This window comes from Lolium rigidum, chromosome 2, assembly GCF_022539505.1.
Source record: "Lolium rigidum isolate FL_2022 chromosome 2, APGP_CSIRO_Lrig_0.1, whole genome shotgun sequence".
Taxonomy (NCBI): Eukaryota; Viridiplantae; Streptophyta; class Magnoliopsida; order Poales; family Poaceae; genus Lolium; species Lolium rigidum.
In genome coordinates, this window is record NC_061509.1 from 3,462,934 (window position 1) to 3,477,339 (window position 14,406).

The following is a 14,406-nucleotide window of genomic DNA, read 5'->3' on the forward strand; positions in this document are numbered from 1 at the left end:
ATGATTGGTTTATGGTGTGTTGCACTTTTAGAGTGATTCACAAGCAAGGTTCTTATTCAGGGTTGTGTTGTTTTAGAATTATAAGCAGGTGGCAAAAGGAATAGTAACAATCATACACAACCAGGAATAGTAGCTGTATAATAAGTAAGAGCAGTTGTCAATTTTAAGTCCTATAGTGCATGGTTGATGATTACTTATTATATATTTCAAAAGAATAACTTTTGAAGAACATATTCTTTAATAGTTAACAAGTATGATAATTAGGTTGGGGTTTCTGTGGTTGACTATGGTTTAGTATAGTTGCTGGAGTAAGTATTAGATGGATCACAACCTAGTTGGATTCATCAATACCTATGGCTTGTAAGGTTGAGTTAAGCCTAGGCATCCTAAGCAATTATTCATACAAGGTTGTTATCAACATTGGTTCATCTTGTTGGTGATAACTGGCTATGGTTTATAGGTTCTTATAAGCAAGGTTGATGATGATTCTTTATTTACTTCAAAAGAATAACTTTTGAAGAACATACTTATTAAGTAATAAGAAGTATTACAATTAAGGTTGAGGTTGTCTAGGTTTTGTTATTGGATTCACTAAGTAAAGAATGGTGGTTTCCTAAATAGGATGATTAATGATTATCTCACACAGATAGGGTTTAGTGGAGTATGGTTAGGTAATGCAAGATAATGGGCATAGGTGCTATTAGGGATCATCACCATGGTGTGATGCTAATTAAATAGGAATGGTTAAGGTTGATAAGTTGGATGATAGGAACTAGGGTTTAGATGTGATTGATCCAATTGGATCAATTAAGTTGGATAGGTATGCGTATATGGACTACTATATGATTGATGATGGGGCTCCTACAATTTTTATGTGGCATGGCATGTGTTTAATTTCTGTTATGATACTATGGATGAAAAATAGAATACCATGATTACATGTGAGGATCTAGGGTTTAGGTTTTAGAAGTAAATTAGGGTTCACATGTAATAATGGAACTAGGGTTCCTAATTAATTTAAGGTTTTAGGAGTCACATGAAATGATGAGTTCCTGGTTCTATTACTTATGAAATTAGGGTTTTCTAAATACCCTAAAGTTCTTGAATTAATAACTTTACTTTAAGGTTGAAGTTATTAATAACTTTGAAATAAAATTAATATTGGATTTGGCTTTTTTTTTCTATTTTTAAAGATTTTAATATTTAGGGTAATTATTAATCAGGGTTTAATTCCTATTAAAATAGATTTAATAAGTTCTAAATAAAGAAAATTAGTTTTAATGTTTTCTTTATTTACTTTACTGGTTTTTATTTATTTTATAATCTTTTCCTAATTATTGAATTTTTAATTCAATTTAGAATAAAAGTAAAGGCTTAAATAACCATTATTGAATAATTGAATTTTTATTAAAATAAAAATTTCATTTTATATTTTTATTGGATAGAGTTTAGTTTTCTAAGAATTTTGATATATTATTTTCATTTTTCTGAGTTAATATGGATTTTATATAAATTTGCAAAGTTGCAGTAATTTTTGAATTGAAATATAAAAGGGAATAACTAAACTCACCCGGCTATTGTACCCACAGAGGCACTGACCAGTGGGCCAGAGGTCCACGTGGACTGCCACGTGAGCGTGGACTGGTCAAAATTGAGACCACGTCCAGGAGCTCACAGTGGCCGGCGGGAATCGGCGATCGCCGCCGATTTTGGGCTTGCACGGGTGAGCTTTCCACCCCAATCGACTCAGCATGCCAGGGCATAGCTACTGGTGCCAGCGCCGCTCGCTAACGACCACCGGAGCAAGCTCGACGGCAAGGTGCGACGGCGGCGGACACAGGTGACTGGTGCGGCGATTCTACGAGGCGTTACTGAGCAAAGCGAGCATGCGGTGCGGTAGAGATGCTCACCAGGAGCACGACGAGCTAGGCGGCGAGGTTAACGGAGCTCTGTATCGCCGGAATTTGTCGGTGCCGGCGTTGAGGGAGACGAGCTCGTCGACGGTGATTCCGAGCACGGCGGTCCGATTCCTCTTGCAGGAATAGCAAGTCGACCACGGCGGTGCTGATGGTGGTCGCGTCGAGGCCCGAGGAGGCTCCGAACGGTGACGATGAAGGTGACCGGGCGGGCTAGGGTTTCCTCCCGAGAAGAAATTGAGCAAGAGAGGAAGAAATCGAGGCTAGGGTTTGTCGTTTTGGGTTTTATACAGCTCGGGAGTGTGCCTCGTCACGCACTCAGACGAGGAGATGCTGCCAGCGACGAGGGGAAGGGAAGCACGTCGTCGTGCTGTCCTCCTCGAGCGCCAGAGAGGATGAGGATGACCCTCTCCTCTGTTTTTTAAACGAAGGGGTATGTTGGGCTGGTCTGGGCCGTGTTGGGCTGGGATTTGCTGGGCTGCTGGTGGGCTCGGCCGAACAGGTAGGGTCTGGTAAGGTTTTTCTCTCCCCTTTTCTGTTTTTTTTTCTTTCTTGTTTTACAATTTCATTTATTGAATTCTGTTTTGAATCTAATTTGTTTTCAAAATTTTCTTGCAGGTTTCTTATTATGTCAATTCAATTAAGAGGTAGTGTGATGTATTACACCACACTCCAATATGAAGCAAGTATTTTATATTTGTTTATATGTCATGCTTGTTGGCTTATTAAAAATAAATAGGCATGAGCTTATATTCTTATTTTTTTAATTTTTCTTTGTCCTTGTGAATTCAATTATTTGGATTATTATTGTTGATACTTTCAACTCAAAGTATTTTAAAGGTTGTGTTAAGACTTGGTTTCAATTTAGGGAATTGGTCACTTGCACAAGATTTTATGTGAGCACCAATGTATTAGGGTTTCATAGTATCTATGATAAACCACTTGTTAAAGTTAATACTTATCATTATCTTTGAAAGTATTTATGTAGGTATTGTTTCAATCATGGTTGATCTTGGTTACCAAGATAAATAGTTGATCACTTCACATATGGTCTTAACCATATTTTGTAGCACAAGGTTTTTCTTATGTTCAAGCATTGAAGCATAAGATTTATTTGATGTGCAATTCTAGGGTTCAAATGCTGTTTACCTAATGACACATGGGTTGAATCTTATTGGTGGTTTAAGTTTTATTTGTGATAACCCAGGTGATACTCAAACTAGGGTTGAGATTTAATTCTAGGGTGTAGAATTGGGATGACATCATATTGCATTTGTTAGGGTTTACTCTCCTCTATACATGATAAAATGGTTGTTTACTTAACATTTTATGTTCTCCTCTAGTTACTATGATATTGAGAATTAGTTTTATCTTCTACCAATTGGCTTCTATTATTAACCTCAATTTATCATTTAATGTACTACATTGGTTATAGTTCTTTTTATAGTTAACTTTGGTTATAATGATGGATGGTTTCTCACCATATAGAGTATGGAGTTTGACTCTAAGGTTTGCTTAGGTTCTTTAATTTATGAAATATAGATGTGGTAGGATTCCACTTATGATCACCAAGTGGTCACAAGTTAAGGTTAGGGTTTTAGCCTAGGTTTGCTTACTAGTTACCTCCCTATAATTTCATGTGGTGAATGATATCTAGTTATCCTATTAGGGTTTAACTTATCCTCACATAGCTCAAGAGCATGATCATGGATTAGGCATGATCAACTTGTTCTTAATATCTTTACCTCAAGTTCTTAGGGTTTATGATCATTACACAATTTATAATGATCAAGGTTTGGCTTTCTAAGGTATCTTTCATGAATTGGGTTTCTCACTTCTAAGATCAAGTATTTTCTTGATCAACTAAGATATAGAACTTCTTTTTATAGCTTCTTGGATGCCCATGGTTATGGTTGTCTCAATAGATTATATCCCAGGAGAATGCCTGAGATATTATGTTAGGGTTCTACTTAAACCATGATGATATAATCATCCGGGTTTATATGGATAGTTCTCTCCCTCACATTCAATTGTTGGCTTAACTTTCTTGAGTGTAATACCTTAGTTAGAGCTCCCTTACAAAGGTATGGTTTATTCTAGGGTTTATGGTGTATTCCCATATCTCAATGAATATCAAGTCTAAACTCCACTTGGCTATCTTGGTTGAATTAATCTCCTCCTTACTTTATCAATTCATGGATATGTTATTATTCCATGTAATAATTAGGTTATCTCACCACTCCAAGGGAAATGGTTTGCAAGCTATTACTTTAGCTCAAGGTTGTTATTGCTTCTCTAATAATTAATAGAGCTCTCACCTCTCTAGGTTTGATACTTAATAATTTGGAATAGAGAAGAGTTGTATTCCTTAGTTGGATCTCCTTGTCTTGTTCCCAAGATTAAAGTAGAATGGATATCATAGGGTTTATGATAAGAGCATGGATTAGTTTAAGACATGGAGGAGATGAGTGAAGAATAGTTTCTCCAATTATTGTTACTGGATTAACAATTGAATTGGTGTTCATGTGTTGTGGCAATGATTACCATATTATGATCTGTTATAAGATCAAGTAGTTGATCATTGAGTAAAGTGTTGTGGTGTTGATTATTAGTTCTATTTGATCTAACCCCTTAGATCAAATCATCTCTTCCCAAAACAAAGTTTTAACAAAGTCACATTGAGGTTTATGGCGCTTGACTTGATGAGCTACTTCAATTCCACCAAGGTCAAGTGAAACTTCGATTCTTGTGACTGTTTTACTTTAAAGCACGAAAATTCCCCAGATTTTCTATGCATGAATGCAATGCACACATCTGTTTCCTCTATTTTTGTAACCCCAATACCTGGGATATTACACGTCGTTAGAGGAACTGAGGGCGTGCCGACAAAAGCTAGACAAGCCAATGAGAAAGTATATCCAAAGGTGGAATATCATCAAAAACTCGGCAGAGAATATATCTGACGAGAGAGCAATAGATGCGTTTGTCGCAGGAATCAGGCGAGGAGATTTTGTCGAGGATTTGGGAAGAACCAATCCAAAGACAGTATCCGCGTTAATGGAGATAGAAAATAGATGGGCAGATGGAGAAGATGCTGTTCACAACAAACGGCATAGATCACCAGAGGAAGACCGCGGCCGAAATTATCAAAGTAGGCGACGATTTCCTCGGCAGTACTCAATCTATGATGCTCCAGGGCAAATCTCTGCTGGCTTCCGAGCAAGCGCCGGAGGAAACAACAGAGATGACTACCAGAGGAGCAATGAGCAACGAGGCGACAATAGAGATGACTCTCGAAACAATAGGCAAAATATCGGGCCAAGGTTCCAGAAGCCTTTCGTGTCTCCCGAAAAGATGATGAACGGGCCGTGTCAGATACATTTTTTCCTCGACAGCAACGGAAAAAGACAGTCAGGACATCTGCAGAAGGATTGTCAAAATTTCCAGGCAATGCTAAGGTGGGCAGGGCACGCTAATGCTCAGGCAGCACACGAAATCCTCGAGAACCCAGGAGTGAGATTCACTTGCCACCTCCTCCCGCGATTACGGACGAAAATCGACATCAGCTCAGAATAGCGGCAGCACCTGTACCACCGCCTTATGTTGATCCTAACTCTAACGGAGCGGTCTCGATGATTCAGAAAGAAAGGCCGTCCAATAGAACTCAGAAAGTAATCTCGCGACAGGTGTTCATGGCAGAAAAAATGCCTCCACCAACAGTCGAGTATCTTAATTGGTCAGGGCAAGATATTGGCTTCACCATAGCGGACCATCCACAGCAAGTTCCTCGACCAGGGCAGTCAGCACTCATTTTACCTGCAGTCATCGCAGGGTTCGACGTATCTCGCGTGTTCATAGATGGCGGCAGCAGCTTAAACCTTATGTACGCAGATACATTAAGGAAGATGAATATATCCCTAGCAAACCTGAAACCAACAGACATGAGATTCCACGGTATTACACCAGAGAAGCCAAGTTATCCGCTGGGGAAGATTAATCTCGACGTTCAGTTTGGGACCCGAGAAAACTATAGAATCGAGAGGCTGGAGTTTGAAGTCATAGATTTCCCATCACAGTATCACGCTTTGTTGGGACGACCAGCATATGCTAGGTTTATGGCGGTACCACATTACACGTACCTGTTGTGGAGGATGCCTGGACCTAAGGGACCAATCACAGTCAAAGGAAGCTTTGCCCTAGCCGATAAGTGTGATAAGGATTTTCATCGGCTGTCAGAAACTTTCGGGATGGAAGCCGAGTATATGGCGTCCAGGCTCACGACTGACTACGACGTGCTGCCAGATGTTGGAAGGCCAAATAAAGAATCAACTTTCAACACTGAGAAAAATTCTAAGGAGGTGCAGATTCACCCGACAGACCCGAAAAAGACGACATCCATCGCAAACGACATGGACCTTGCATAGGACAGCACGCTCGTCGAGTTCCTCCGTGAGAACTGGAAAATCTTTGCATGGTGTCTAGCTGACATGCCAGGAGTACCCAGGGAACTTGCCGAGCACCACCTAAACTTGGATCCACTAGCGAGACCAATCAAACAACCTTTGCAACGTTTTTCAGAACCAAACCGCAAGGATATGCTGTCAGAAATCGATCGACTAAGAGAAGCTGGTTTTATCAAGGAGCTGCATACAGAGGCCACATGGGTAGCAAACCCAGTGTTGGTGCCGAAGAAAAACACTAAAGTCCTTCGCATGTGCGTCGATTTTACGTGTCTCAATAAACATTGTCCAAAGGATCACTTTCCCCTCCCGAGGATCGATCAAATTATCGACTCCACGGCAGAATGTGAACGTCTTTCCTTCTTGGATGCATATTCTGGTTATAACCAGATCAGATTGAAAGAAGAAGATGAGGTCAAAACAGCGTTCATCACACCGTACGGCGTGTTTTGCTACAGAACAATGCCTTTCGGCTTGAAAAACGCGGGAGCAACATACCAGAGGATGATGCGGAAGTGTTTGGCGACACAGATTGGAAAAAATGTACAAGTATACATCGACGATATCGTCATAACATCAAAGAAGGGGATGGCGTTAATCGAGGATCTGAAGGAAACTTTTGACAACCTCGACAAATTCTGCCTCAAACTGAACCCGACGAAGTGTTCCTTCGGTGTCCCAGCAGGAGAACTTCTTGGGTTTCTAGTTTCAGCAAGAGGGATTGAAGTAAATCCCGATAAAATACAAGCTATCGTAACAATGAGGAAGCCAACAAAGTTGAAAAAAATACAGCAGCTAACTGGGCGAGTCACAGCTTTAAGCAGATTCGTAGCCAGGCTGGGAGAAAAAACGTTACTGTTCTACGCTTTAATAAAGCAAGGAGAGAAATTCCAGTGGAATGAAGAAGCCGACAGAGCTTTCGAGGATTTGAAACGCACAATCCCGACACCACCAATCTTGGTGGCGCCGAAAGAGAAAGAACCTCTCCTGCTATACATCGCAGCCACACCTCAGGTGGTTAGCACGGTGCTAGTTGTTGAAAGAGAGGAAGAAGGAAAACTCCATGGAGTACAAAGGCCGGTATATTTCATCAGTGAAGTTTTATCGCCTTCTAAACAACGGTACCCGCAGTACCAGAAGCTGGCATACGGAGTGATTACAACAGCAAGGAAGTTGCGCCATTATTTTTCGGCACACCCGATAATAGTGGTCAATGAAGCACCTCTTTCAAATATACTGAACAATCCAGAAGCTACAGGGCGTGTCTCCCTTTGGGGCATAGAACTTTCCCCTCAGGACATCACATATGAAAAAAGAAAGGCAATCAAGTTGCAAGTTTTGCCAGATTTCAATGCAGAGTGGATGGAGCTGCAAAATACAGGACCCCCAGATTTATCGAGAACTTGGACCATGAACTTCGATGGATCCAAGAGAGTAGAAGGAGCTGGCGCAGGGGTAATACTCATATCACCTGAAGGCGACAAATTGAAGTATGTCCTACGGATGACGTTCCCAAACGCATCTAACAATGAAGCAGAATATGAGGCTCTCATACACGGGATGAAGATGACAAAAGCTTGCGGCGCAACTCGACTAAAAATCTTTGGCGACTCACAGTTGGTAGCTCAGCAAGTTATGAACCAATGTGATGCAGTCAATGATAGCATGATAGCATATAAGGAGGTGTACAATGAGCTTGGGAAGCTGTTTGATGGATGCGAAGTAAATCACATCAGTAGGCTGAGCAATGATGAAGCCGACGCTCCCGCAAACATCGGGTCGCAGTGCCTCCCAATTCCGCCAGGTGTATTTTGGGAAGAAATAGCAGAGAGATCCACAAAGCCAAAGAAGGCGCAGAAGAAAGCGAAGGAAGAGAAAACTTCGGCACTCCTCAAAAAAGCTGCGGATGACGAAGAGGACCAAGAGCTGGTGATGATGGTAGAAGTTCCATGGATGCAAGCGTACATATCGTATATCCTAAGAAAAGAAATACCCGACGATCCAGTTGAAGCAAGGCGAATTATTCGATGATCCAAAGCCTTCACAGTGGTCAAAGGGGAGTTATATAAGCGAAGCATTTCAGGCGTCCTGCAAAGGTGCGTTACACCCGAAGAAGGAAGGACAATCCTAAAGGACGTGCACGAAGGAATATGTGGTCACCACGCGAGCAGTCGAGCTATTGCTGCCAAAGTTTTTCGGGCAGGATTTTACTGGTTGACAGCAATCGAGGATGCAAAAGAGATAGTACGAACCTGCGACGCGTGCCAAAGATTCGCCGCAAGACCCCACTCTCCGGCAGCAGAGTTGATGCCAATACCATTATCTTGGCCCTTTGCTCAATGGGGACTCGATATGGTTGGAAAATTGCACAAGGCTTCACCAGGAGGATATGAGTACATGTTGGTTGCTGTCGACAAATTCACCAAGTGGGTAGAAGCGAAGCCAATAAACTCACCAGACGCAGCGTCGGCAATAAAGTTCGTGAAGGGCCTCGTCTTTCGGTTTGGAGTACCTCATAGCATCGTGACAGACAACGGCAGTAACTTTACAGCTAAGGAGTTCAAGGCATACTGCGCAGAAGTAGGCATCAAATTGCACTTTGCGTCAGTTGGACACCCGCAAACCAGCGGCCAAGTCGAGAAAGCCAATGGTATCATCTGCAACGGCATTAAAAAGCGCCTGCTAGGACCGCTTGAAAATGCTCGACATACCTGGCCAGAAGAATTGCCAAGTGTTTTGTGGAGCATCCGAACAACACCAAATACGGCGACACAAGAAACTCCGTTTTTTCTCGTCCACGGAGCTGAGGCGGTACTACCAATTGAAATAGAGCATGACTCCCCAAGAGTGACAGAGTATGACAAGGAAACCTCAAGAAAAGCTCGGGAGGACGATGTAGACGCACTCGATGAAGCTCGAGATGAAGTACTATCACGAGTCACCAAGTACCAGCAGGACCTGAAAAACTACCACAGTCGACGATTGCGGCCAAGATCTTTCCAGGTCGGCGATTTGGTCCTACGGCTCAACCAGCAAAGTACCGAAAAGCTCGAGTCACCATGGTTGGGCCCTTACGTCGTCACAGAAGTAATCGACCGAGGAGCATACATGATCAAGGACAAGAAGACATGGGTTCCCGAGAAAAACCCCTGGAACGTGGCGCAGCTCAGGCGGTTCTACGCTTAGAGTCGAAATATAGTCCTCCTCTATAAAAACAAAATGTACTGAAACGCCCGCGAGTTTTCAGACGCACTATTTTCCTTTTCAGGGCACCGAGTGGGACTGGAAAGGTTTTTAATGAGGCGGGCTCGCGGTGCTGCAATATAATAAAGATAGTGGAGATATACTTCTTGTTTTTCGACATGCTCGGGGGCTAAATGCCTTCAAAGGTTACAAAATATACACAATATAGATGAACTAGACATACAAAAATATTTCGCCTTGGTACAAAATACCTCGCCAAATAGAAAATCAGGGGCTAACACCCATAAATATAGTATATTCGTTCAAATTCTATTGCTTTGGTCTGAGAACCTCGCAACAAAAATATAGAATGACGCCACCAAGACACTCGGGGGCTTGACGATCAAAAACAGGAAAAATATAGATATACATAGTTGGCAGCTTTACAATATAGATCATGTTTACAAATATACAAAGTCGCATCAATGAAGAAAATACAGCAAGAAAAAGGAAAAAAAAACCTCAGCGGATACCTAGCACATGGTCTATGGTTATTCGCTCATTGGAAGCACGAGTACTATGCTCGGCATAGCTACCCTTCACAAAGAACTCAGCATCCATCCGAAGAAGTTCATCCATCATATCTTCGGCTACAGGAGTCACAAGATCATCAATTTTACCCATGTTTCTCTTCTTTTTTGACATCTTAGCCAGGCACTTGGAAACAATTTGATTCATGGGTAATTTTGGATAGCAAATCTTTATCATCATCATAGCAAACCTTGCGCCAGCAGAGAGTTGAGCTCGCACGAAGCCATGGATTCGAGGTGCATTTCGAAATTTCTCCATCAAAGCAGGAAGAGTTTCTGGCATCTTTTTGCGCGGGAACATGGTTCCATACACTAAAAACAAGGTCTTTGTACAGAAGTCGAGGAAATCACGGACCTGAGCCGCGCGATCTTGGAATCTAACAATTTGGCGGGTACGCTCAGGGGTAACCCAAAAGTTAGAACCATGTTGTGCAGCAAGTCTGAGTAGAACATTGGCTCGAGCTTCAACGCGTTGATCTTCGGCAGCAGTATCCAAAAAAGAGCCTGGTCCAGCGGAGAAAAAATTAAGGGAAAATAGCAGGAATTACATCAAGTATGGTTATGCATAGGAAGCATACCTGTCATGTCCAGACTGGCGTCAGTCATTAGTTGAAGCATATAATTCTCTCGAGAAGAAGCTTCGGTAGCCTCAGCAATCGCGGCATCCTTTGCAGCAACAACATCTTGAGCCTGTTGAAGAGCAATTTTTTCTCTCTCCGAAGATCTTCGAGACTGTTCCATTAGCACAAGCATTTGTTTTTTCATGGATTGAAGTTGTTGGCGAAGTTCTTGCAAATCTTGCGAGAAATGTTTACTCGAAGAACCTTCGATGAGGCTATCATCGACGAGTGTTTTCTTCGAGAAGGAGGAAGCAGGAGAAGTATCGGCAGGGCGAGGATTTGCAGGGTAGTTATCAAATATCAACTGGAAAAGAAAATCTCAATATCAAATGATCGCGCAAGATAGAATTCCATTGATCTTCAGGAAATTTACACAGACATTACAGAGGGAGTTCTTCAAAAGGACTACTAGGACAATTGTCGCCAAAGCTATTATGGCAACAACAGCAAAAGAAACAGAAAAAATAAAGAAAGAAAAAGAAGGGGCATTCAACTAGACCTCCGGCTTCGACGAGCTAGGAGTCGAAGTTGGCTTGATTCCGAGATAGGCCAGGATCTTCTTCGTGTTGGGCTTTGCCGCCCTGATCAGTGCTCGCCACTTCATGGTCTCCATCTCTTCTGTGCCGCCCACTTTCGTCCAGTCGATAGTTTGCTGGCTGTCAGCAACCAAGGCGACAGTGCTTTCGACGGCAATCTTCATATTTTCTTGGCGCATCTTCAGTCCAAGATCTTCTGGTGGATTGAAGTCCTTAGCAAGAGCAAGGAAAGTCTTGGGTTCCGTTTTCTTCGGGAAGAAGTAAGGGAACAACCGTGACAATCCTGCTTCAGCCTGTTCAATACCTTCACGAGTTTCTGTTCCATGAAACTCAAGGAGAGAGAGTGCGTCGAGAAGAGGATCGTTGTCGGGATCTTCAAGCTCAAATTCTTGGTTGGTTTTATCTGTCGAAGAAAATATATGTTGGTCGACAAGCAAGTAAAGAAAAGCAAGTCTAAAGAAGACAGAATAGATCGACAAACTTACTGACAAAGCGCCGATTCTGCGAGTTCAAGCGCTTGAGGATCGCATTTTCACGAGCAGCCTGTGCGGCTTTATGCTCGTTCAAAGAAGTTTCGGCATCATGAAGCCTTTTCTGCAGATCTTCGACACCAGCAGCTTCTGCCTTGGCTTTCTCAGCCTCTGCTTTAGCTTTGCCAGCATCAAGTTCGGCCTTCTTGCGAGCCGCCTCACTTTGCTCTAATTTCTGAGCAAGCGTGTCGGCAAGTTTGTTGGCCTCCGCAATTTTTTCTGCCAAAATAGTTAAAAATAGTCAAAATAGCGATAAAACAGGAGTAAGAAGTCATGAACAAAGGCAAGCAAGGAGTCAATACCTTCGGTCTTGCTGGCATACTCACGGTACCCAATGAATTGGGCACCAATGCGAATAAGTTCTTTGATCATAGGCTATCAAAGAAGGATAAAGAAAGAGAACGTCGGTATGGGAAAAATATGATGGCACAAAGAAGCAAACGAGAGGAAATATAGACAATGACGGCAAGAAATTAAAGACTTACATCATCCGAGAAGAGGACTTGAGGAGCTGCCCAATTGTAGGGCAGGCTCCGTGATTGTTTCAACCCTTGTCCTTTTTGGTGAAGGGACAAGGGGGCTTGAAGGAGGAGTAGGAGCGTCGAGGTTTTGTTGAGGAGGCGAAGATTCTTCTCCTTCAACTTGCACCTCAGAAACAACCAGAGTGTGTGACGTACTCGTTCGAGCAGTCACATCAAAAGCTGGCACTTGTTCCTCGTCACCACTATGATTAAATGGCGGCAGCATAAAAAGCAAGATAGACAAAAATCTTCGAGTACAGAAATAAGGAGAAATAAAAGATGACTTACGAGCTGATGAGGGCTTCAAGGTATGGATCAAAAGCCGCCTTCTGACGCGAAGGAGCAGCTTCTTCGGCTTTGGAGGTGCTGGAATCTTCGACTTCAGCCCTCTTCCTTTTGTTCTTTGGAGAAACAGCGGGAGGAGGAGACTGTGCCGATGCAGTAGCTTCAGAGGCAGCCTCCTTTTAAGAAGACCCCGCAGATTTTTGAGAATCTGCGGGTTCATTCGCAAAAGAAGGGGCATCTTGGTTGTCATCGGTGACAACAGCCCGTTCGTCGACTTCTCCACCTTCTGGAAGGGGAGGAAGCGAGACAAGATTTGGATGGTTCTATACAAAAACAAGGGGAGGTGTCAATAAAAGAATAACGCAGAGTATGGCAAAACAATAACAAATCAGTCGACAAAAGGTTACCTTGGGAAGCGCATTGGTGGCGCTATATGGTTTTACGCGACAAGAAAAAGGGACAGGATCTTTCTTGCTGAGGGAGGAGATTTTTCGGACAAGTTTCTCTAAGTCCTTGACCTCTAAATCCACCGACAACCGATCCGCATCCTTGTCGCCAGCATACTTCCAGAGAGGGTATTTGTGAGCCTGAAGAGGCTGCACTCTGATTCTAAGGAAATACGCCGTGATTTGGATACCTGACAGCTCTTTGCCGCGAGTGTTTTGCAACTCGTGGATGCAAGTCATCAGTGCCTCTGTCGATATTTTTTCTTCCTCGGTAGCCTCTGCATCCCAGGAGCGGCGGCGATAGATTTTCTCGGCACCGTCGAAAGGAGGAATGTTGTCTTCAGCACATCCATGGTTCTCCTCCTGAATGTACAGCCACTTCTTATGCCACCCTTGAACTGAGTCAGGGAATTTGACGTCGAAATACTCGACATCGGGGCGGACGCAGATAACAACGCCGCCTATATTATAGGCGACATTGGGAGAGCCATTGCGGCGACAAAAGAAAATGCGCTTCGATAGCGCCCAGTTAGATTGGACGCCAAGGAAGGCTTCACAGAGGGTGATGAAAATGGAAATGTGGAGGATAGAATTGGGCGTGAGGTGGTGAAGTTGCAGACCATAAACGAAAAGCAATCCTCGAAGGAAAGGATGAATGGGGGCAGAAAGGCCGCGGATGAGATGGTCGATAAAACTAACCCGATACCCCATTGGAGGGGTTGGGTAGCTTTCTTCGCTAGGGAAGCACAGCGCCTTGGGCTTCTTGCCGATCCCCGGTTTCTTCAAGAGGTTGATGTCTTGGGTGGAGATTTTGGACCTCTCCCACTCCGCGCTTCCCGGATCCACGGCAGCCATCGTCGATTCCGGCGTGCGTAGTCCGATCAATCTACGCGGTGGCATTAACAATGGCGCAGGAATGCAGCTTGGAGAAGATGAGCTCAGGGAGTTGTGGAGCGCAGGAGGAGATTTTGCAGAGGAGAGCAGGAGAACGGCGCGAGCGGAAGTGCTCGAGGAAGAAGAAGAGGATCTTATATAGAGGTGCGGTGAAGCGACGGACCGTTGGATGGAAAAAGTATGCGGCAGATGATGACCACGTGGAGCGGGGGTAAAAAAGTAATTTAATCCTGGAGAAGTTACAGTGCGTGCGCCAGGAAAAGCGGAGGACGTGTGTCCCCCACTTGCACGACGTGTCAAGATAATGGATAATTTGGGCCCGCAAGGCAGCGGAAAAGGACTTCTCGCGATTTCAGGACTTACAATCGTGGCTATCGTCAGCAGTAACGTCACTTTAGCAGGAGAAAAATTCGACTGAACAACTT